This window comes from Mustela lutreola, chromosome 5 (genome assembly GCF_030435805.1).
Source record: "Mustela lutreola isolate mMusLut2 chromosome 5, mMusLut2.pri, whole genome shotgun sequence".
Lineage (NCBI taxonomy): Eukaryota > Metazoa > Chordata > Mammalia > Carnivora > Mustelidae > Mustela > Mustela lutreola.
Genome location: NC_081294.1, coordinates 8,039,386 through 8,061,386, shown reverse-complemented (window position 1 = coordinate 8,061,386; position 22,001 = coordinate 8,039,386). Strand labels below are relative to the sequence as shown.

The window sequence follows — 22,001 nt, the reverse complement described above, 5'->3', positions numbered from 1 at the left end:
TCCCTCTCTGCTCAGCAGGGAGTCTGCTTCTCCCTCTACCTCTCCCCCACTCTCCCAAATAAATAAATTAAATCTTGAAAGGAAGGAAGGAAGGCAGGAAATCAATCTACAGTTCGTTCCTGCTGGTCTTCCTGAGTGACGGGTTCCTGAGTGCTTCTCCATGTGAGAGGCCAGGCCTTGAGAGTTCCTCCAAGAGAGACCTAAAAAGGGAAAGGAGAAGTTAGGAACCCCTTCACCCCGTCTGATCCTCATACAAATTCAGATTGAACTGCCACGTTTCCAACCTTACTACTCAATGAAGCCTGATTAAAGAGGCCTTTTAATGCCATGTATGCAAAAGTTCACCCACAAACAAGGCAAGGTCCCCAGCTGTGGTGAAAGGGCAGAATGTGGGAAGGGCCAGGAGGACTCAGCACAACCAAGGACTGTGCCTTCTGCCCTGTAACATCAAAGCAGGATCAATAAGTCCTGGGCAAGCACAGCGGAATCCTGGGACAAAGTGAAACGTCAGCCGGTGAGCAGGTACCTAATGGGGACCGGAGCCCATTAGAGTCAGCAGCTGGCACCAGCCCTGGGATGGCAAAGACGGTCAGAAACAAGGAATAATCTGGCATTCGCTCATGCTGCCAACCCAGAGGACACACAGGCCAAACACATACTCGTACATTTCCTCTTACTAGGTCTCCCTTCCAGAGCAAGGTATGAGTTGTCAGCGGTTCCAAGAAAGTTGGGAAATACTAGTCTTCTCTACTGTAAGATTCCTGGGTGCCTTTAATCTATTAAAATGTGTTGAGGATTTGCAAAAAGGGAATGTCACCAGTGATGTCCACAAGTATCTGGCCACTGAACCCTTCCCTAAAGGCCATCTCATGCAGCTGGAATGTCCAAGCATGCATTCTGCAAAGTGTTGACCCATCCATGGGACCCAAAGGATAAATGAACCAAGAGGTCCACCCTTAAGAGTAGAAAAGTTCCTAAACTGGCCACAAAACCTTGTACATCCAGAGGATCCCATAGCCCAGGAATTCCTTGAAACAATGTCGGATTTCCCAAACTAAGACAGACCCCCCCAGGCTGGTAATAAACCCTATCCCATCTCCGGATGCTGGGTTGCCTGGTGTAAACCCCAGAGTCAGTTCCGGAGTATCCCAGGAGCCCTGTGGCAGTCCACAAGCATTTTCAGGAGTGAGCTATGAATGTCATGTTCTGACCTTTGGGATGTGGGTTAGAAGGCTAAAAGACACATCTGTGCCCTAATCCCCAGCCCCTGTGGGTGTTACCTTATTTGGAAAAAGAGTCTTTGCAGGGTGATTCAGTCAAGGCTCTTGAAATGAGATTATCTTTCATTACCCAGGTGGACCAAAAATGCATTGACAGGTGCCTTCATAAGAGTGAAGCAGAGAACTCTGGAAAACAGCATGGAGGTTCCTCAGAAAGTTGGAAATAGAGCTACCTACAACCCCGCAATCGCACTACTGGGTATTTACCCTAAAGATACAAATGCAGTGGGGCACCTGGGTGGCTCAGTGGGTTAAGCCGCTGCCTTCGGCTCAGGTCATGATCTCAAGGTCCTGGGATCGAGTCCCGCATCGGGCTCTCTGCTCAGCAGGGAGCCTGCTTCCTTCTCTCTCTCTCTGCCTGCCTCTCAGTGTACTTGTAATTTCTCTCTGTCAAATAAATAAATAAAAAAAAAATCTTTAAAAAAAAAAAAAAAAAAAAAAGATACAAATGCAGTGATCCAAAGGGGCACAGGCCCCCTAATGTTTATAGCAGCAATGTCCACAATAGCTAAATTATGGAAAGAACCTAGATGTTCATCAACAGATGAATGGATAAAGAAGATGTGGTGTATATATATAAAATGGAATACTATGCAGCCATCAAAAGAAATGAAATCTTACCATTCGCAGCAACGTGGATGGAACTAGAGGGTATTATGCTAAGCGAGATAAGTCAATCAGAGAAAGGCAATTATCACATGATCTCCCCGATATGTGGAATTTGAGAGTCAGGGCAGGGAGTTTGGGGGGTAGGGAGGGAAAAAAAATGAAACAAGGTGGGATTGTGGGGGGCACAAACCATAAGAGACTCTTAATCTCACAAAACAAACTGAGGATTGCTGGGAGATGGGGGGGTAGGGGGGGTAGGGATAGGGTGGCTGGGTGACGGACATTGGGGAGGGTATGTGCTATGGTGAGTGCTGTGAAATGTGTAAGCTTGATGATTCATAATCCTGTACCCCTGAAGTACATAATACATTATATTAATAAAAGTAATTAAAAAAAAAAAAGAGTGGGGCAAAGAGGAGCGCCTGGGTGTCTCAGTAAGTTAAGTCCAAGTCCGGGGATCAAGCCCCAAATCGCATTGGGCTCCCTGCTCAGCGGGGAGCCTGCTTCTCCCTCTGCCCCTCCTCCTGCTCGCGTGCTCTCTCTCTCTCATTCTCTCAAATGAATGGAATCTTAAAAAAGAAGAGAGAGCAAAAAAGAGTGAGGTAGAGAGATCTTTGAGGCACAAAGAGGAGGCCCCGTGAAAATGAGACAGAGGTCGGAACAGTGCAGCCGCAGCCAGGAACGACTAGAGCCACCAGAAACTGGAAGAGGCGAGGAACGGGTTCTTGGAGCTTCTGCAGGAAACGTGACCCTCCCAACACCTCGATTTCAGCCTTTTGGCTCCCAGAACTGTGATGTGAAATAATAACTGTCATTTTAAGCTATTGTGTTTCTGGTAATTGGTTGCGGCAACCACAGAAAACTGACACGGTGGTCAGGGAATATTCGAGCTCCAGCACGAGGGTCTGCTTCAGCACTGACCGGCTGGTTGCAGCCTGTGCCCAATTTCAAGTCCCTCTGCCACACCCCCTCAGCCCAGCATTCTGGGGCAGCTCCCGGGGCCTGAGGGGAGTCTCTCTTTGGGATGTCCCTTGAAACATACATTTCAGTCTGATTGGCTTCTACCCTGAAATTGTGTCATTGCCCTAAACCAAGGCTCTCCCTTAGAGATTTTTTTCCTAGCCCTACGGAACCCAGAGGAAACCTTAGGGTTAGCACCTCACCCTCCTCAATTATGGAAAACATTCAGCTCCCGGGTTGAGTTTCTTCTGTCATCTTGTCTGTCTCCATCAAACACTCAAGGAGTGGTTTTTCTGTAGAACCTGCTTTGTTAGATCCTGGAGATAAGCAGGTCAGGCAGATCAGGCAGATCAAAGACTTACTTCCTGTCCCAGAAGAAGTTGCCATTGAATTAAAAAACATTTTCTAGGTTTACCAGGAAAGCATCACAACCGCACTTGGGGCTCCCATGTAATGATTTCCGTTCTGACTGCTTAGATGTAATTCTGAAGTCTAACTAGGATTTCTTGATTTCTTAGGTTTAAATCTTCTTCTTCTTCTTTTAGATTTTATTTATTTGAGAGAGAGAGAGCAAGAGCAGAGAGAGGGGAACAAGCAGACACCCCGCTGAGCAGGGAGCCCAATGTGGGGACTCAATCCCAGGACCCCGAAATCATGTTCTGAGCTGAAGGCAGACACTTAACTGACTGAGCCACCCAGGTGTCCCTAAATCTTTTTGAGCACAAACCCTTAAAGCATATGACATACATGGTATTTTTGTTTGTGAAATTCTCCTTCCTTCTTGTCTCCTGGCAACAAGATCTGCCTTGCTCTCTGTCTACCTCTCTCTCTCTCCCTCTTTTAAGTAAGCTCTACGCCCAGTGTGGGGCTTGAACAGACGACTGGGAGATCCAGAGTCCCATGCTCTACTCCTTGAGCCAGCCGGGAGCCCCCTGACCCACCTGCCTTCTACAGAACTATTCCTGCCTCACTCCAAACGGAGTTCTAGGGGACCTGCCAGTCTCACCACTGGCACAGCCCCCCTCTTCCTCCTCTACCCTGGGAAGGGCACCTGGTCTAGGCTGGACAAATGCCTCCTCTTGGTGCCCGCTGTGCCCACTGTCTCTCCCCTTCCAGCCCCTTCTATCCACTCACCAGCCACCCTCCGGCCCCACTCTGCGCCCAGGTCTCTGACACTTTAGTTTACAATTAATCCACAGTTTGGGTTTTCCTCCCCACAATATTCTGAATTTAAGTTTCTGACCAATCATTTGGAAGCACTAAATAACATGTAACTTGACTGAGCCCTTGCTGAAGGCCAGGCCCTGTCCAACGAACTTGGGCACAATTTTCCGTCCCAAACTCAGCACTCCTAGGAGGTAGGCGTTGAGGAAGAGAGCGCTCAGCTTCAGCGAGGTACCAGGTCTGACACGTCGGAAGGAGCGCACTCAGCGTCTGGGTCCAGGGCCTGCGCCAGAAACACATGCCGGGCTCTCAGGGGAATCCGATTCCCATCAGAGGTGCCCCCGATCCCGGTACTGCGGACTTCACATGGGGCTTTAACATCGCCCACTACTCTCCTCCCTGGGATGCTCCATGTCCCATGTCTTCTGGGGTGCCCCCCCCCCCCAGCTGGGCCTCTCACTTCCTTGTGAATAAGACCACAGGGGCCACTCTCGACCTCTAACCTCTGGGTATTCCCTGAGAGACCGCCCACACGGATGATGGCCTGACCATATAGGCCCAGAAGGAAGCCAAAGTTCAACCCCTGCAGCGATTGGCCTGGAAGGGTCAGCGCTTGATCCCTGTCAGCGTCTCTAACTTTGGGTCCCACCTCCACTTTCGGACCAGTCAGAGAAGGCCACCGCGCGTCTGTAACTGATCGCGCAGGAGGCCGCTGGGTTCCCGGCCAGCAGCGTCCACACGGAGCGTATCCGCGGTCTTCCTTTCTCCGTGAGGAAGCTTCCCGGCTCCTCTGCGGCCTGCGAGTGTCTGCGCGCGGAGGGTGGCCGGCTCCGTGCGCGTAGTGAGCTCTGGATGAAGAGCCTTTGCCTTTTCCCGTTCGGGTGGCCTTTGTGCATTTCCACTCCATCTGGGTTGTACCCGGGTTCAGTCTTTCCCTCCGTGCCCCGCCCACCCCTGCCCTTGAGAACCCTCCCCCACGCTCACCGACCTGTCCCCCAGCCTCCGATCTGCCCGTTTTGACAGCAGCGACCCTACGCATCAGCCTTTCCTTGCGGTGACTCATGAGTTTCTTGGTCAGGCTCCTCCATCCGTGGCAGGTGAGACCTCCAGGCCCTGCCTGACACCCGCAGGGGCCCCTTCCAGCCCCCTGCTGGGAAGCGGTTGTCATAGCGATGGAGGCGCGCGCAGGCGGGGCGAGCGGCTCCGGGCAGCCCGGGAGGGGCGGGCGGCGGCTACGTCGTCCTGCTCGGCAACCCCCCCTCCTCCCCTCCCCCTCCCTCCTCCCCTCCCCCACCTCCCAGAGCAGGCGCGGAGCGGGAGCGGGGATTGTCGCTGTCGGTCACTCTCGGATCCCTGTCTAGCACATCCCCCACATGGGCTCTCGGTCGCTGGCGTCACTGGGTTGTGCAGCTCGGACTGTGTTGCTTAGCAACGAAATAACAAACAAGGTAAATCGAACCTCCATTGAATCTGCGGGAAAGCCTCGTTCACGCGGACGCGTCGTCGGGGCTGTCGCGCCGAGGCGGGGGTGGGGCTAGACCCTTTTAAATATGGGATTAACACATAGAGTAAAAAGTGCGCAAAGCTTAAGTGTACATCTTGATAACTTGTGTCCAACACCCAGAACAGGCTGTCGAGTACTTCCAGGACTGCGCAGAATTCCCTGGCCCTTCCGGCTCAGTACCCGCCCCCCAGGGACAGGAATGGGACTCCATCACCGACAGTTTGCTCGGCTTTTGAACTTCAGATGGGTGGGATGAGGCTGGGTGGACGACTCACAGGATCCTGGGGGTCGGGCTGGGGTTACCTTTTGCCCTTAGCAGAGTATTAACATTGAGGCAGTTGAGTCCCTAGAGGAATGTCACTCTGCCTGTTTCAAGGACTTGTCAGTGGGCTGCAGAGAGTAGGGAAATTTAAGTTTTTCTTCTGTCTTTGTTTCCCAGATCATCCATATATCAATAATTTGCGTACATTAATTTTTCTAAGCTGCTGGAGAAGATATTGTAGACATTGTGCCTCTTTGCCCCTAAATACTTCACTATATGTTTCTATTTTTTTTAAAGGACATTTTCATACATAACCATGGTACATTTATCAAAATGAGGAAAGCAGCCCCTGGATGGTTCAGTCAGTTAAGCCTTGACTCTTGATTTCAGCTCAGGTCATGAACTCAGGGTCATGAGATTGAGCCCCATGTCTGGCTCCATGCTTGGTGGGGGGGGGGGTCTCCTTGGGATTCTCTCTCTTCTTCTGCCCCTTGCATGCCCGCACACACTCTCTTTCTAGATAAAAAATCTTGGGACACCAAGGGTGGCTCAGTCGGTTAAGTGTCTGCCTTCGGCTGAGGTCATGATCCCAGGGTCCTGGGATCAAGTCCCACATCGGACTCCCTGCTCAGTGGGGAAATAGCTTCTCCCTCTGCCCGCTCCTCCCCCTGTCTGTGTGCTCCCTTTCTCTCTGACAAATAAATAAATAAATAAAACCTTTAAAAAACTTTTTATAAACAAATAAATAAAATCTTTTTAAAAATGAGGAAATTAACATTGGCATACCCGTATTATAGAACTACAGACCTCATGAAAATTCTGCCGGTCAGCTACTGATGGGTGTGTTTGTGAAAGTCGCAGGATTTTTCAAATTATTTTTTTATTATGGTAAAATACATATTGCATGAGATTTAGCATTTTAACCTTAACTTAAAAATATTCTCTATAATTTTTAAAGTTTTTATTTTTGTTCCAGTTAGTTAACATGCAGCAGTATACTAGTTTCAGGTGTGCGATAAAGTGACTGGACACTTCTGTACGTCACCCCGTGCTCATCACGACAAGTGCTCTCCTCTCCTTCACCCCCGCCCCCTGTTTCCCCCACCTCCCCAACCTTTCCCCTCTGGTAACCGTCAGTTTGTTCTCCTTAGCTAAGAGTCTGTTTCTTGGTTTTCTTCTTTCTCTTTTTTTTTTTCCTTTGCTCATTTGTTTTGTTTCTTAAATTCCACATATGAGTGAAATCATACCATATTTGTCTCTCTCTGACTGACTTATTTTGCCTAGCATTATACCGTTATACTCACTAGCTCCATCCATGTGGTTACTAATGGCAGGATTTTACTCTTTCTTATGGCTGAATTTTACATATATATATATATATATATATATATATATATATAATCTCCACGTCTTTAGCCATTGGTCAACTGATGGATGTCTGGGCTGCTTCCATATCTGGCTATTGTAAATAATGCTGCTGTAAACATAGGAGTACATGTTTCCCTTTGAATTAGTGTTTTTGTATTCTTTGGGTAGTCTGATGACTGGATGGTAAGGTAGTTCTATGTTTAACCTCCATACTGTTTCCACAATGCCTGTACCAGTGTGCACTCCCACCAACAGTGTACAAGTGTTCCTTTTCCTCCACCTCCTCGCCAACACCTGTTGTCCATTATCACGATTTTTAAGCATACAATCCGTGGCATTAAACTCATTCACAGTGTTGTGCAGCCATTACCACTGTCTTCATCCATGTGAGCTGCCGTGGTAAAAATACAGTAGATCACGTGGCCTACAAACAGAGACATTTACTTCTCACAGGTCTAGAGGCTGCAAGTCCAAGATCAAGGTGCGGACAAGTCCGGTGGCTGGCGAGGAGGCTTCCTGATTCAGAGACGGCGATCTCTCATCGTGTCCTCACATGGCAGAAGGGGCAAGGGAGCTCTCTGGGGTCTCTCTTAAAAGAATACTAATCTCGTTCACAAAGGCTCTGCTCTCAGGACCTACTCTCCTCTCAAAGGCTCTACCTCCAAACACCATCACGTTGGGGATGACGTTTCACTCTATGAATTTGGGGGCGCTGCAAACATTCAGTCTCTAGGGAACACCATCGACATGCACACCATCTATCATCATCTCAACCCTGTACTCACTGAACAGTAACCCCATTCCAACTTCTTCAGCCCCTGGAAACCACCATCTCTTCTATTTCTGAATTTGGCAACTCTGAGTACTTCACAAAAGTGGAATCCCGCAATATTTATCCTTTTTGACTGGATTATTTCATTTGGCATAAGGTTAAGATCCTCAAGATTAATCCACGTTGTAGCCTGACTAATGTCCTTTGAAAAGAAAGGGGGGAAGATACCATTTTTCCCAGTCCAGGATCCAGCATCAAATCCACAGGGCAGCTAGGTGTCATGCCTCTTTAGTCCCTTCTAATAAGGAATGGTTTCTTAATCTTTCTTTGTTGTTCATGACATGGGCATTTTTATAGGATATAGGCCAGTTATTTTGTAGAAATACCTTTCAATCTGATTTGTTTGCTAGCCCCTCACAAACTGAGGTTATGAATTTTTGGCAGGAGCAGCACCAAAATGACAGGACCCTCAGTGGTATTGTATCAGAGGCTCACATTGTCCATTTGTTCCATTACCAGTGACACTAATTTTTATTTTATTTTATTTATTTATTTGACAGACAGAGATCACAAGAGAGGCAGGCAGAGAGAGAGGAGGAAGCAGGCTCCCCGCTGAGCAGAGAGCCCGATGCGGGGCTCGATTCCACAACCCTGAGATCATGACCTGAGCTGAAGGCAGAGGCCCAACCCACTAAGCCACCCAGGCGCCCCGGTGACGCGAATTTTGATCCTTTGGCCAAGGGGGCTGCCAGGTTTCTCCATTGGAAAGTTGTTACTTTCCTTTTACGGTTAGTATCCTGCGAGGAGAGAGTAAGACTGTATACATATCCCATTTCTCATTAAATTCTCACCCACTACTTCAGCATCCACTGGCGATTCTCTCTGACACAATTAATGCTCTGATGGCAAATGGTATTTCAACGTCCATTACTCCTTTGACACTTACTAGTTGATATTCCACCATAAGAAGAGTTTTCTCTTCTCCCCAATTATTTTTTCATTTACATAATTATATCTGCCAGCACTTGTGGATTTTTACTTTACCCTATGATTGGGATAGGTAAAATAAGAATGGTCATAATTCAATACTATCGGTATTGTTGGTCCAATTATCCCAGATTTGTCGAAAGGGAGTTCCTCCAAGCTAACTTTCTTGGGTTCTTTGGCTAAGTTCCTGTCATTCTTTGAGGACTTCCTCGCTGTCTCACAGAATATTACCATCTGGTTTCATTTGTATCTTTCCTATCTGAGCCCTGAAATTAGCCATTTATCCAAAGAGCTCTGGCTTCTGTGAGGGAGAATGATATTGAGAAGCCCAGATCTGGGCATCGGGCGAGCTTGGACACCCTCCTGGCTGGTGAAATGACTGCGGCATGTTCACCTGGACAGGCCAGCATGAGCTCCACGACACTTTCGTTCTTCGCAAGTGCCTTCACATACCGGTTCTTGTCCTCCGTTGACTGCTACATTATAGATATTAAAAATTACTATTTTATTCTGGCTGGTGGATCACAACTGATTTATTTTCTTTTTAAAAATGTATGTATTTATGCATTACTTTCCTGTGCTGCTATAACAAATTATCACCAACTTAGTCATTTAAAACAGAAGCGATTTATCGTCTTATACTCCGAGGTCAGAAGTGCGAGATGGGCTGTCCTGGAATCAGGGTGTTTGCAGGACTGAATTCTTTCTGGGGGCTCAAGGCAAAACTCTTTTCTTGCCTTTTTCCACCTTCCAGAAGCTGCAGCATTCAGCAACTCGCTTCCCTTCCCCCACCTCTAAAGCTAGCGATCGCTTTGCTGGGACCTCGGTTTCTGCAGTTACAGCTCCTTATTTTGACCCTGCTCCCCCTGTCCTCTCTCCCCTGTGACCACACTGGGCCCACCCAGGTAATCCCTGTTCATCTCCCAACTTCAGAGCCTCAACCTAATCACACATGCAAAACCCCGCACTGTGCGGGGCCAGGTGTGCCATCGAGCATATTTACAGGTTCTAGGGATTAAGGGTGGACATCTGGGGAGGGCCAGGACGCCACGATAATGTATTTGATATACTCTTAAATAATGAACATGAAACATGTTGGTAATAAGAGAAACAGTTGTAAGAAAGAAGGCCCAGATGGACAGACGCCCTCTTGCTCCCCGCTGGGACTCCTGCTGGCAGCGGCCACCCCTGCCCTTTGGCTGGAGACAAGGTGGTCTGAGTCAGCCGCAAAGCCAAAGCCCCAAGCGAACGGCTCCGGGCTGAGTAGGGGCTCTTCTTCTAGCCTCCAGCGCCCAGGGGCTCTCTTTCTTTGTCGCTGAGATTCCCCCAGCGGGCGCGCATTTTAGAGGGGACACCAGGAGGCGCGTCTACATCGCCACCATCCATCAGCTCCCTTAGGCTTCTTTCCTCCGCGCGGGGCCTGCTCAGCCCGGCCCACACAGCGCCCACCCGGCTGGGCAGGGGTCCCCTGTGTCCCTGGTGCGCCCTCGCCGCCCACACTGGCTCTTGCCCCCCCCCCCGCCTGCTTTCTCCTGCGAACCCCGAATTCCCACTGCGAGGACATTTGTATCTGCTTTTTCTCCCCTAATACAAATGTTGCTGTTTTCCAACCCTCCCGCCCCCTGCGGTGCCTTTGATTCCGAACCAGGTCTCTCTCGGTCGGCACGGATTCCGCTGACTTGGCCCCGCATTCCTGCTCCCCTTCCCTCCCCGCTCCGCCCCCCACCTCCAGTCTCTCGGGCGGCCCTTGGGAGGCATCGCACCTACCCAAGGACACCAGCCCTCTCGGTCCCGGGCGGCGCCCACAGCCCCCCACCCCCACCCCGCGGTCTGAGGTTGGCAGGAACCAGAACGGATGTGATCCACGTGCCTGATGGCTGAGCGGCGGGGGGGCCGCTCCCCAAGTCCCCTGAAAACTCCTCTCCGGGCTTCCCCCCATCCCGGGAGTTTGGTTAAGGTTGGGTCGGGGTCTCTGGGGAGGCTGGGTGCACCTGCCGCGGAACAGCTCTCTTACAGTGCGGTGTCACCCTTTCCCAGAGCACAGCCCCTGGGGGCTGGGCAGGCCCGTCTATGCAGCCTCCGCCTGGGACCGTCCTGGCCCGCATGCACACCTGCAGGGAGGTCCTCCCCGGCGGGTTGCGGGGGGCTTCCTCCTGCACCTGCAGTAGCGGCTTCTCAGCCACCCTCTGTCGGCGCTAACAACCCACCCCTCCCCACCCGAGGGGGTGCAGAAAAGGGAGAGTAGAGGCTTGAAGAGAAGTTAACGGAGGCCAAGAGCCAGAAGATCTTTGGAAAGCGATTTTTTCTTGCGCTTAGAACAGATGTGACATACAATATCTGGGCCTCCAAGGCCTAGAATATCCCTTGAAAGGTTCCCAGGACAATTCTTTTCCTCTCCATTTGAGTTCTTTATCTGAGGTGTAACTCCCACATACCAGTCACCCCCTCCAGACGCACAAGTCAGGTCTGATGGTCCCCGTCGAAACAGAGCAGTCAGCTCGATCCCAGAACCCCAGGATCATGACCTGAGTCGAAGGCAGATGCTTCACCCCCTGAGCCACCCAGATTTCCCCAAACTCTAGCCTTTCGATACATCTACTATGGAAAGATTAGAGTCAAATAGATTTTACTCCTCTGGACATTCCCTATAAATGAAATCATGGGATCTGTGGTCTTTGTGTCTGGCATCTTCCACTCAGCGTAATGTTTTCAAGGTTTATCCATATTGTAATACGTGCCAGCACTTTCATTCCTTCTTACAGCCCGAGGATAGTCCGCTGAGTGGATGGAGCACAGGTTATCCCTGCATACGTCAGCTGGTGGGCATTTGGGTTGTTTCTACTTTTTGCTGTTATGAATAATGCTGCAGTGAACATTTTTGTCTCGATTTTGGTGTGGACATAGGTCTTCAGTTCCCTCGGCTCTATACCTGGGAGTGGAATTGGTGGGTTATATGGTAACTTTACCATCTCAAAGAACCATCAGAGACCTATTTTTAGGGTTTTTTTTTTGGGGGGGGGGGAAGGAAGGTGCGGCCAGTTCAAAAAACAGTTGAATAGATCTACAACAGGGATGGGTAAAGCAGCTTCCACATGTTGACAGAGAACCTTCTCCTCAGAAAGCCCTCTGCATGGAGACCTATGAGAGGAATAGTTCACTGTATGGTGTGGAATGAGACAGAGCTCGGGGAGGGCAGGATGCAGTGACGACATCCTCCTCCTGGACAGGAGAGAGACAGACATCCCAGCTCCCAGCTGTCCCCCATCACAGGGACTGAAACACATGGCGAGCAGAAATCCCACGGGCACGACCCGCAGTGAGCGGTTAGGGCGAGGGTTCTGCTGAGGTCGTGGGGAAGAGTGCAGCCTTACAGCTGAAAAAATATTTGCCTCCACCTCCCAGAGAGTTTGCAGCAGGGAGAAGAGAACAGCATGGATCGAAGCCCAGCAGTGTGACAGTGCCCGATGCCCTTGGTCCTGGAGAACGGAGGCTGGGAGTCAGAGGGGAGGGGTCCGTGGGAGTAAACCGAAGCCTGACATCAAAGCCACGCTAAGGAGTTTGACCTTGAACCTTAGGTTCTGGGATCTGTCCCAGGACTTGGGGCTGTGCAGGGTGGTCAGCTTGTTCTGGAGCCATGCCCTTGGAGGAGGAGAGGGAGGGAGTCCTGAGGATGAGGAGGCTCCATGGGGAGAGAGAGACCGGGAGGACCTGGGAGCGGGGTGGGGATAGGGAGGAAGAGGCCAGTGAAGGACTCCCCGGGACTGCATGAAAGGTGGGAGAGCTGCCTGAGTCATAAACACTTGGGTTTTTTCTAGAACGAATGACTGACATTACAGCCCCTGGGCACACAGAGCTGCTAAATGCTTTAACCGCTTGTTTCACGCAGTCGAGTTCCCACAGGAAGACAGCTTCACATGGAAACTCGGAATTTTGAGAGACGCTTGCAGATTCTTTTGGTTTGGGACAAAGCCTTCGCTATCTGTCTCCATCAGGTGCGGGTGTGAGTGCCCATTCTATAATGGCGCCCGTTATGCGGATGGCTCCTTCGTGGCACACACCACCCAATGCCAGGCCCAGCCCCACACTACAAACCCCTCCGGTTCCTCCTCATGGGCATGTAAGGCCCACCCCAGGGCAGCAGAAGCGTGAAAAGGAAATTCTTAACTCCAGAGTCACACTTTTTCCTCCTCATTTTCTTGTTTTTCTGTTTCGGGGCTTCTTCTCCCTATTCCCCTGATCTTCCGGAAGAATCTGGAACACTCCCGCTGCCCAGTGTTCTCTGCAGGATCTGTGTCTGCAGGAGCCAGTGTCATTTCTCCCCCAGCAAGAAGGCTCAGGCACAGTCTGGCACAACCTGGGGATTGCAAAAGTGCCCTTGACTCAAGGTGTCAGAGGAAAAATCAATCCCTAAGGCAGGATGGAGGTAGAAAATCCAGGCTGGGAGCAACACAGGGGCAAGCCAGAACGTTTCAAGGATGCCAGCTCCCTGGCTTTGATTTATACTCCTCTTCTTTACTTACTCTGGGGCGTCAAGGATGGCCAGCATGGAGGCTTTCACGTGGGAAGGAGCATGAGGAATTCGGTGAGGCTGAGGACTTGGGACAGGTGTCTGGGCAGTTTCCTGACCTTGATATTTGCGCATGATACGTTTCCCCCAGGGAATTCCTGGGATTAGCCCAGACCACAGAGGTGGCCAGGTGTCACCGTGGCTCTGGTCCCCCTGTGAGCATCACTCCTTATTGCCGGAAAGGTGACAGGTTTGGCAGCCTGTGGTGACAGAAGGCTAAGTCTGAACCGCACACACAAGCGATTATCTTGGTTTTCCTCTGTGCCTCTGCTCCAGAGACCTCCAGCACTCGGCTCTGGTGGATGTTTCTGTGCTTTCATCCTTTTGGGAATTGGATCCTTTTATAATTCTACAACATTGTGAAATGTTTAGACATTAGGACACCTAGGGGACTTGACACACGATTAGATAATAACAGCGCATTTTAAAATAGCTAAAGGGTTCCATGTTACTCTTCTGTTAGTTGATGGTTAAAATCTTCATAAAAACCACAGGGTCAGATATCTCTGAATCATCTGTTTCCAGTGGTTTTCAAATAAGGATTAACTACATCAAAGCTGGAGTGAACTTGAGCCTCTAATCCAAAATATATCTTTAGCTTAACTTCATTCAGTTTCAGATCTAAGAGCTAATTTAATTAATATTCATATGAGCTTTAAACATCATTAGCAGCAGAGTTGTACATTGCTACTGTCATGGTCCCCTGATGAGTAGCGTCCCTGTGCCCTTTCCACTTTGCAATGTGGCTTTGTTGTTCCTCCTTAAATCAAGCACTAAGATTCATTTCTCCAACCTCGGGCTGGCCCGGTGACTTGCTTTGACCAACACAATGCAGCAAAAATGACACAGAGCAGCAAGCAGCCTCTAAGACTAGGCCTTAAGGGATATTGTAAATTCTCTTGTCAATCTTTCGGAACACTCGGAGTCCCTGTGGAGAGCAAAGGCAAGCTGACTGCTGTACAGAGGTCCCAGACATGGGAATGAAACCACCTTAGATCCACGCCTCAGCTTTTCGACCAGCCGTCTGAACCTAAGGGTGGCCAGCAGAAACTTGAGAAACCATATATTTCTTTGCTGAAGTCACTAAATTTTAATGATGTTTGTTATGCAACAAGAGATAACGAATGCAGGGGTTCCTGGGTTGCTCAGTGGGTTAAGGTCTCTGTCTTCGGCTCAGGACATGATCCTGGAGTCCTGGGATCGAGACCCACGTCGGACTCTTTGCTCGGCAGGGAGCCTGCTTCCTTTCCTCTCTCTCTGCCTGCCTCTCTGCCTACTTGTGATCTCTGTCTGTCAAATAAATAAATAAAATCTTAAAAAAAAAGATAACTAATACAAACGGGACCCTAAATGGTGATAGGATGGTGTCCTTTTTCTGTGAAAACTGATGTCATCCCTAAAACAAATGAAGAAGTTTCCCACTTTCCAGAACAGTAACAGTGGGGTTTCTTCCTTAGGAAAAAAGGAAGCAGTGTTGTTTAAGAACATCTGTGAATTTAGATTTAAATGCCAAAATATCATAATGCTTACCCGTGAAAGAAAGAAAACTGAGTGGTTTCATTATTTAAACTAAGAGCTAGTTCAGGGAGGCAGAGAAAAAGAAATCGCTAAATGGGTCCTGTGATTGCCGGAAAATTGCCCTTTTCTCCTTACGGGTGTGTTTGCTCGCTGTGTACGCAAAGGGGTTGGAACGGACCGTCCTTCACACTTGGCTTTGAATTAGCAAAATCATGCTCTCCCTTTCTGCCCCTTTTCCACGCTGACCCTTCCTTCCTAGGAGCTCTCTCCACACTAGTAGACCATAAGCTCATCCATGCACGTTTTTGGGTGTCTGAATAATTTGCCCCTTTTTATACTGAGTAACTTTCTATGCACAGATATATCCCTGATTGTTTACCGACTCGCTCACTGAAACACGTCCGGGTTTTTCTTGTTTGGGGCGATTATGAGTTGAGCTGCTGCAAATGTCTCTTTATTGTATTTATTTAATTATTTAAAAAGTTTATTTATTCATTTTCTTTGAGAGAGAGAGAGAGCATTCAGGAGCGGGCGGAGGGGCAGAGGAGAGGGAGAGAGAGAATCTTAAGCAGGCACCAGGCCCAGTGCAGAGCCTCATACGGGGCTGGATCCCACAAGCCCATGACCATGACCCCAAAAAAGAGTTGTGGGTGCTCGACCGACTGAGCCTCTCCGGTGCCCCTCGGCAACCACAAATTTTATTTAATTTTATTTTAGTGCCGGTACAGCTAACACCCAGCGTTATATTAGATTCAGGTGGGTCCGGTGATTCCGCAGATACCTCCATCACCCGGTGTTCATCCGAGGAAGTGTCCTCTCACGCCCCTTCACCTATTTCCCCCTCCCCCCACTCACCTGTCCTCTGGGAACCACCAGTTTGCTCTCCATGGCTAAGAGTCTGTTTTGGGGTTTATCTCTCTGTTTCTCTTTTTCTTTGTTCATTTGTCCTGTTTCATAAATTCCACATAGGCTTGAAATCGTATGGAATTTGTCTTTCTCTGACTTATTTCACTAAGGGAGCTACTCTCTAGCTCCATCCACATTGTTGCAAATTGCCGGCCCAAATTCCAAGGACCCAAGGCCAAGCAAGATCAAGTTCACATAATGGACACAACCACAGTGAAATGACCATTTGGAACGGGTTGACTTTACACGTGATCAGAAGATAGAAGAGATACAAATACATTTTTTTAAAAAAATTGACACACTTTGATTGGGCCTAAAAAAGTATTCGATGTTGGCAGCCAGAAAGGGACAAGGGATGGCCCCAATTTGTTGATTTGAGGGTTTGGGCATTCTTGAGGTAGTTTTTGAGGGCAGAAAGAACTGTGCAGGTGTTCACTTTGGTTCTATATTTTAATTTTCAATATATGAAGTTTCCAAATCCTAAACCATTCTTCTTTCATTATTAAAGCTTAAGTTACAGATCTCATTTTTCTTATATTTCGAGCAAATTTGAGGCATTGGTTTAAGTAGATCTTTGGATGATACTTGGTCCCATTTACTAATTTAATTAATTAGCTCTCCTCAAACCTTTTTTTTTTTTTTTTTTTTTAGTGTGAGTATAAACGTTATTATAACTGGAATACAGTTGAAACCAGAATTATCTTTCTATAGTAAATCTAAAAGTCACAAATGGTGGGGAAAAGACAAACTTCATAAAAAGAAAAACATTAAGCTTTTTTTCTGAACTCAAAGCTAAAGCATTAGACATGACTCACACCTTTGTAATAACACCCTTACAATGTTTTTATACATGTGTCGTTTCAGCCTTACTGGAATACTTCAGTAATAGCCAAAAAATCGCCAGCCCTGAGCTTCCAGTTCAAGGCATCATTACTCCTCTTGTGATGCGTGAGTAAACAGAAAGCACATGCAGTGTCTGTGTCTGCTCCCATGGGCCTCTCCAGCCAAAGAGGACATAGTTTTCTGGCTTCTTTAAGTTAATCAAATACGCTATACACCTAAGCTCATTGAGCCTTTGAACACATGGCTTTCTTCTCATCATATGCTCAGTTTTTTTCTCTTTGGCTGCCTTATTACCATTCATTTTTTTAAGTTTAACATGTATAGTAAGAAGGCTTGATTTACATACACTGGGAAATGATCACCACGACAGGTTTTGTGAACATCCTTCACCTCATGTACATAGAACAAAAAGAAGAGGGAAAAATGTCTCCTGTGGGGAGAACTCGGAAGATCTACCCTCCTACCTTTCCTGCACACCCGAGGCCAGGTTGAGCTGAAGACCTGAGGTTGGACATGGCATCCCTAGCACTTGTTTCTCTGGAACCGAGAAGGTCAGGCCTTCAATCCCCTCTCCTTCCACCCGCCCTCAGATCTTTTTAGCTGTAGAGTAAAATGTCACATAACTGATTTCCTCTTATGGTGCTTTTGTTATTTGGGTTAACAATAAAAAAAACCTCTTAGGGTGTCTGGCTGGTGCGGTTGACAGAGTGTGTGACTCTCCATCTCGGGGCTGTGAGTTTGAGCCCCACAGCAGGTGTAGAGGTTACTTAAAAGTAAAAGAAATTTATTTTTATTTTTTATAGTATTTTTAAAATTAACATACAATGTCGTATTTGCCCTAGGGGTTACAGATCTGTGTATCATCAGGCTTACACACTTCACAGCACTCACCATAGCACATATCCTCCCCAGTGTCCATACCCAATTTTTTTTTTTAATTTTTAAAGATTTATTTGTTTTAGAGAAAGAGAGAGCTTAAGCAGAGGGGCAGAGGGAGAGGAGAGACAATCCCAAGCAGACACCTTGCTGAGCGCAGAGCCCAATGCTGGGTTCGATCCCATGACACCGAGGTCACAACCTGAACCAAAACCAAGAGTTGGACGCTCAACCAACTATGCCATCCAGGCACCCCTAAAGTAAAAACAAACAAACTTAAAAAAACAACAACAAAAATCTCCTGACTATTGATTATAGGAAATCTAACAAATTTACAAAAGAAACAAAGCTTAAGTTCTCTCTGAACTGTTTCAACATGGTAAATAAACTTAGTAAGATAAGACTTCATCCCCAAAGCAAAAGTCAAATTGATGATTCAGTTGCACATTTGAAACTCAGTGTGACACAGCTGAGCTTCCAATAGGTCAAATTCTCTTAAGTATCCCAAGAATATCCAGTACCAAATGTGCATATCCTACCTAACAAATTTCATCTTCATGCTATGTTTTTGAGGGGCACGTGACTGGCTTGGTCAGTACAGTGCGTGACTCTTGGTCTTGGGGTTGTGAGTTCAAGCCCTATGCTGGATGTAGACATTACGAAGTAAATTAAAATAAAATATAATGGTTTTGAGTCTCAAAAGTTTTTGATACTTAATTCTAAATCTTCCTGGACTAAAAGATATTTGTGCACGGCAGAATATAGTCAGCAACCCAGCTCACTGAGGCTACTGAGGCTACTAAGGCCACGGGCTACAGTACAGGCAAATATGAGGCTGAACATTGCCAGGTCAAGGTGGGTCTTCTTCCTGCCTGGCAGTCATGCAGGGAGTCCTGTGCATGATTGTTCTGTCAGTGATTCCAGAGTCTCTAGGAGATTCTTTGGTGTAGCTTGAATCCTTATGTTCCCATTATACATACTACATTCAAATACCTTGGACCTTAAGAGGGATCCTAAAATATGTAAAATGTCTGTTCAACACAAAAGAATTTAAAACTTGTTGGAATCTTGCTTTCTCTCTCTTTTTTTTTCTTCAGACTATGCACAACTTCTATGGATATTTAAAATGCTCTCCAGTTGAATTCTGTAGATCACACACACAGGTACCCATGTATGAGGTTGTCCCACTGGCCGAGGCCTGGAGAGAAGCTGCGGGAGGTATGAAGTCCACATTCTAATACTCGGACGCAGCGTATGTGGCATGATGAGAAAAAGAGTTTTTGTGGATGTAATTCAGTGAAGGATTTTGAGATGAGATGTTCCTGGATAATCTGAGTGGGCCCTCCCTCCAACATCTGTCATTCTGGGAGGCAGGAGAGAAGAACGTAAAACCACATTCGAGGCCATATGAGAGCGCAGGTGCAGACTGGAGGGAGGGAGACCTGGGTCTCGGACCACCTTGAACCTCCAGAAGCCATGAGCACCAGGGAAGGATTCTGTCCTCAGAGGGAGTGCAGCCCAGCCAGGCTTCTGGTCTCCAGAACTGTGAGAGAAGACATTTCTGTTATTTTAAGCCACCAAGTTTGTGCATCCGCTGCGGTGGTCCCAGGCAACTGACGCAGGCGTGTTCGGGGCACACCTGGGCGAGACAGGTTTCTGCATGTGTATGAAGATCCTTGAGTTGCATGTATAGAAACCCCGTGACACTCTTATTCATAAAAGAGTCACTTGTAAGGATATGGAGCACTAGAACTGAAGGTCAAGAAAGAATCTGGGCTAGAGAAAGGGATGAGAGCCAGGACCTGGACTGCTGGCAGGACCCTGTTTTCCTTTGTGTCTGCTTCATTGTTTTTTGTTTTCCGCTGCCACGTCTGCCCTGCCTCCACGTAGAACAGACTACCCCATCGCCCCTGCGCGTACGTCTTACTATTCTAGCCACACGGGGAAACTAGCTAGTCTGTGCTCACCCCCAAAGCCAACTTGGAGAGCTCAGGCGCCCTCCCCTGGTCTCATTCCCGATGGTGCTAGGGGCAAGATTTGCCATAGAAACCTGGCTGCCAGGCGCATGTATCCGTGTGGATAAGGAGGCCTATTCTTTGAGAAAAGCCAGTGTCCAGTGGTGTCTACCAGTAGCAGCTGTCTTATTGTGCTGGGTCGTATCGGTTAGCTACTGCCCCCGCCAAAAACTGTCTAAAAAACCCCCAAATGAATACTTGAAAATAACAATTATTTATTTTCACAGATTACAGGGCAGCTGGCTGAGGCTGGGCTTGGTTGAGCTGGTTGAGGACGATCCTGGGGCTCGGGTGCAGGTGACGACAGCCACCAGGGAGGAGCTCTTCTCATGGTGATGGCAGAAGTACAGGAGGGCAAGCCCCGAAAGGCAAGCACACTTGCGTCATGTGCGCGAAATCCTATCGGCCAAAGCATCACCGCCGCCTTCCGCGGGTGGAGTGGGGAAGGGTCCTCCTCTTACAGAGGTTAGGTGGGTGGGAGAAGGTTGTTGAGCAATAATCTATCACCTGGCACAAGGTTTTTAGTAATGGAACTAAAGGATCAAACATAATCCCACTCCTAGTGGGACTCCTACCATCAGGAAACTCCTGACCTACCGGATCGTGAACTTCTCAGAATAATGTATCAAGACTCTTTCCAGAAATGTTTGGATTAAACCCCATTAAGCCTTTAAACTTAACTTCCAGTACATAGGAGACATAAGGAGGGCTAGAGGGAGAAGCTGAATGGATACTGAATCAGTTATTTCCTGCTCAGTAACAAAGTACCCCCAAGCTGAGCTGCTTACACAGCAATGAACAGTAGCTCACAGGATCGTGCAAGAGAGAGCAAGGAGAAAGCCAGGTGTGACCCAGTCTCAGAGGCATGAGCTGTCACTTTTGCTCATTCTTTTTGTTAGAAATGAGTCAGAGGACAGCTGACACTCCAGAGGAATTTCTACCATTGAATCAAGAGAAAGCATTTGTGGACATATTTAAAAATCACTACTGAAATTATTTGAGATAAAGAGATAAAGAGACCAAAAGCAGTGTTTCACATTCCTGACTGGCTCCTGGGTTTTTTTTTGTTTTTTTGTTTTTTTTTTTTTTTTTTTTTTTTTTTAAGTCATATGAGTAATTCTGGGGACAAATGGGGAAACTGGGATGTGAAACAAGTGTTACACAGATTGGGGAATGGTTGATAATTTTCATAGGTGTGACAAGGGCATTGTGGCGACATGGAGGGAGGTGCTTATTCTTAGAAGATGCAGATGGAGGTATTGGGCAGTGAAATGGCTTGATGTCTGCAACTTGTTTTCAAACAGGTAAAACAAACAAACAAAAAAGAGATAAAGCACATGAGCCAGGGGTGCCTGGGTGGCTCAGTGGGTTAAAGCCTCTGCGTTTGACTCAGGTCACGATCTCAGGGTCCTGGGATTGAGCCCCCCCCCCCCCCCGCCCCGCATCGGGCTCTCTGCTCAGCGGGGAGCCTGCTTCCTCCTCTCTCTCTCTCTGCCTGCCTCTCTGCCTACTTGTGATCTCTGTCTGCCAAATAAATAAATAAAATCTTTTAAAAAAAAGAGCCAAAATATTAGCACTGGAATCTCAGTGGAGAGTACATATGTGTTCATTGTACTAATTCTTTACTTTTTTACACTTTCAACATTTTTCTAAATTAAAAGTGAATAAATATAGGAGGATAACTGGGTCAAATTCCGGGTGAAGGAATTTGGATGTCATCCTTGGCCTGCCCATAAGGAAAATGAGAATGTTCACCTTTCCATAAATGCTCTTCTTTTATCTGGCAAGATAAATGTTCTTCTTTTTCTGGCAAGTGGGTGTCTCATTCGCTTCAGAGAAAAGTTCTTTCTGAAGAAAACCCAGGGGCTTCCTGTGGGGTGCTTTTTCTGCTAAACCAGGTAGAGAAGCCGTGAGGATGATATTAAAGACATATGGGGAAAGCAGAACAAATTAGAAATTGATGTCTAGGAGAAAAATCTGGGTTGTTTATGAAAAACAGAAGTTCCCAGACCTTCAGTGACTTGCTGAGGTAAGGAATAAGGGTGGGGAAGAAGAGGCCTTTCAAACTTGCAGGCCAGGGTTTCAAAGACAACCACCAGGAAGCCTCTATCTGTTAGGCACCAAGGACTCCTGGAGGAAATGGAAGCAGGTTCACCATCAAAAGGTGACCCCAGGATAGTGCTCCTGAAACAAACCCACATTCACAATTTTTAGAGTACCCAATGGGAATCCGACGTGTTTGAATTTGAGGTCAACGACAGAGTGAATAAATTAATAAAACATTAGCTCACCATCCTGTAATAGTTTAATAACTCATGGGCACAAAAACCATCTCATGTATTCAGTGCCATGTGTTATCCTAACAATGAG

The 22,001-nt window shown here is 47.7% G+C and overlaps 2 long non-coding RNA genes across 7 annotated transcripts; one reads left to right on the top strand and one right to left on the bottom strand.

Annotated features, from left to right (window-relative positions):
- Positions 1–9: 9 nt before the first annotated feature.
- LOC131831578 (uncharacterized) lies at positions 10–5,141 on the bottom strand. Of its 5 annotated transcripts, none has more exons than XR_009353712.1 (5): positions 5,002–5,131; positions 4,167–4,296; positions 3,053–3,214; positions 1,281–1,406; positions 10–200 (listed from the first exon to the last, which is right to left on the bottom strand). It is a non-coding gene; the product is annotated as an uncharacterized LOC131831578 (long non-coding RNA). The 5 variants fall into 5 exon arrangements; XR_009353713.1 differs by lacking the exon at positions 5,002–5,131 and adding an exon at positions 4,663–4,899; XR_009353711.1 differs by lacking the exon at positions 4,167–4,296 and having other exon boundaries at positions 3,053–3,166; positions 5,002–5,141.
- LOC131831579 (uncharacterized) lies at positions 4,991–21,190 on the top strand. 2 transcript variants are annotated; one of them, XR_009353715.1, is made up of 5 exons: positions 4,991–5,110; positions 5,315–5,461; positions 16,762–16,845; positions 18,714–18,834; positions 19,859–21,190. It is a non-coding gene; the product is annotated as an uncharacterized LOC131831579 (long non-coding RNA). The 2 variants fall into 2 exon arrangements; XR_009353714.1 differs by having other exon boundaries at positions 4,997–5,110; positions 5,320–5,461.
- Positions 21,191–22,001: the final 811 nt, after the last annotated feature.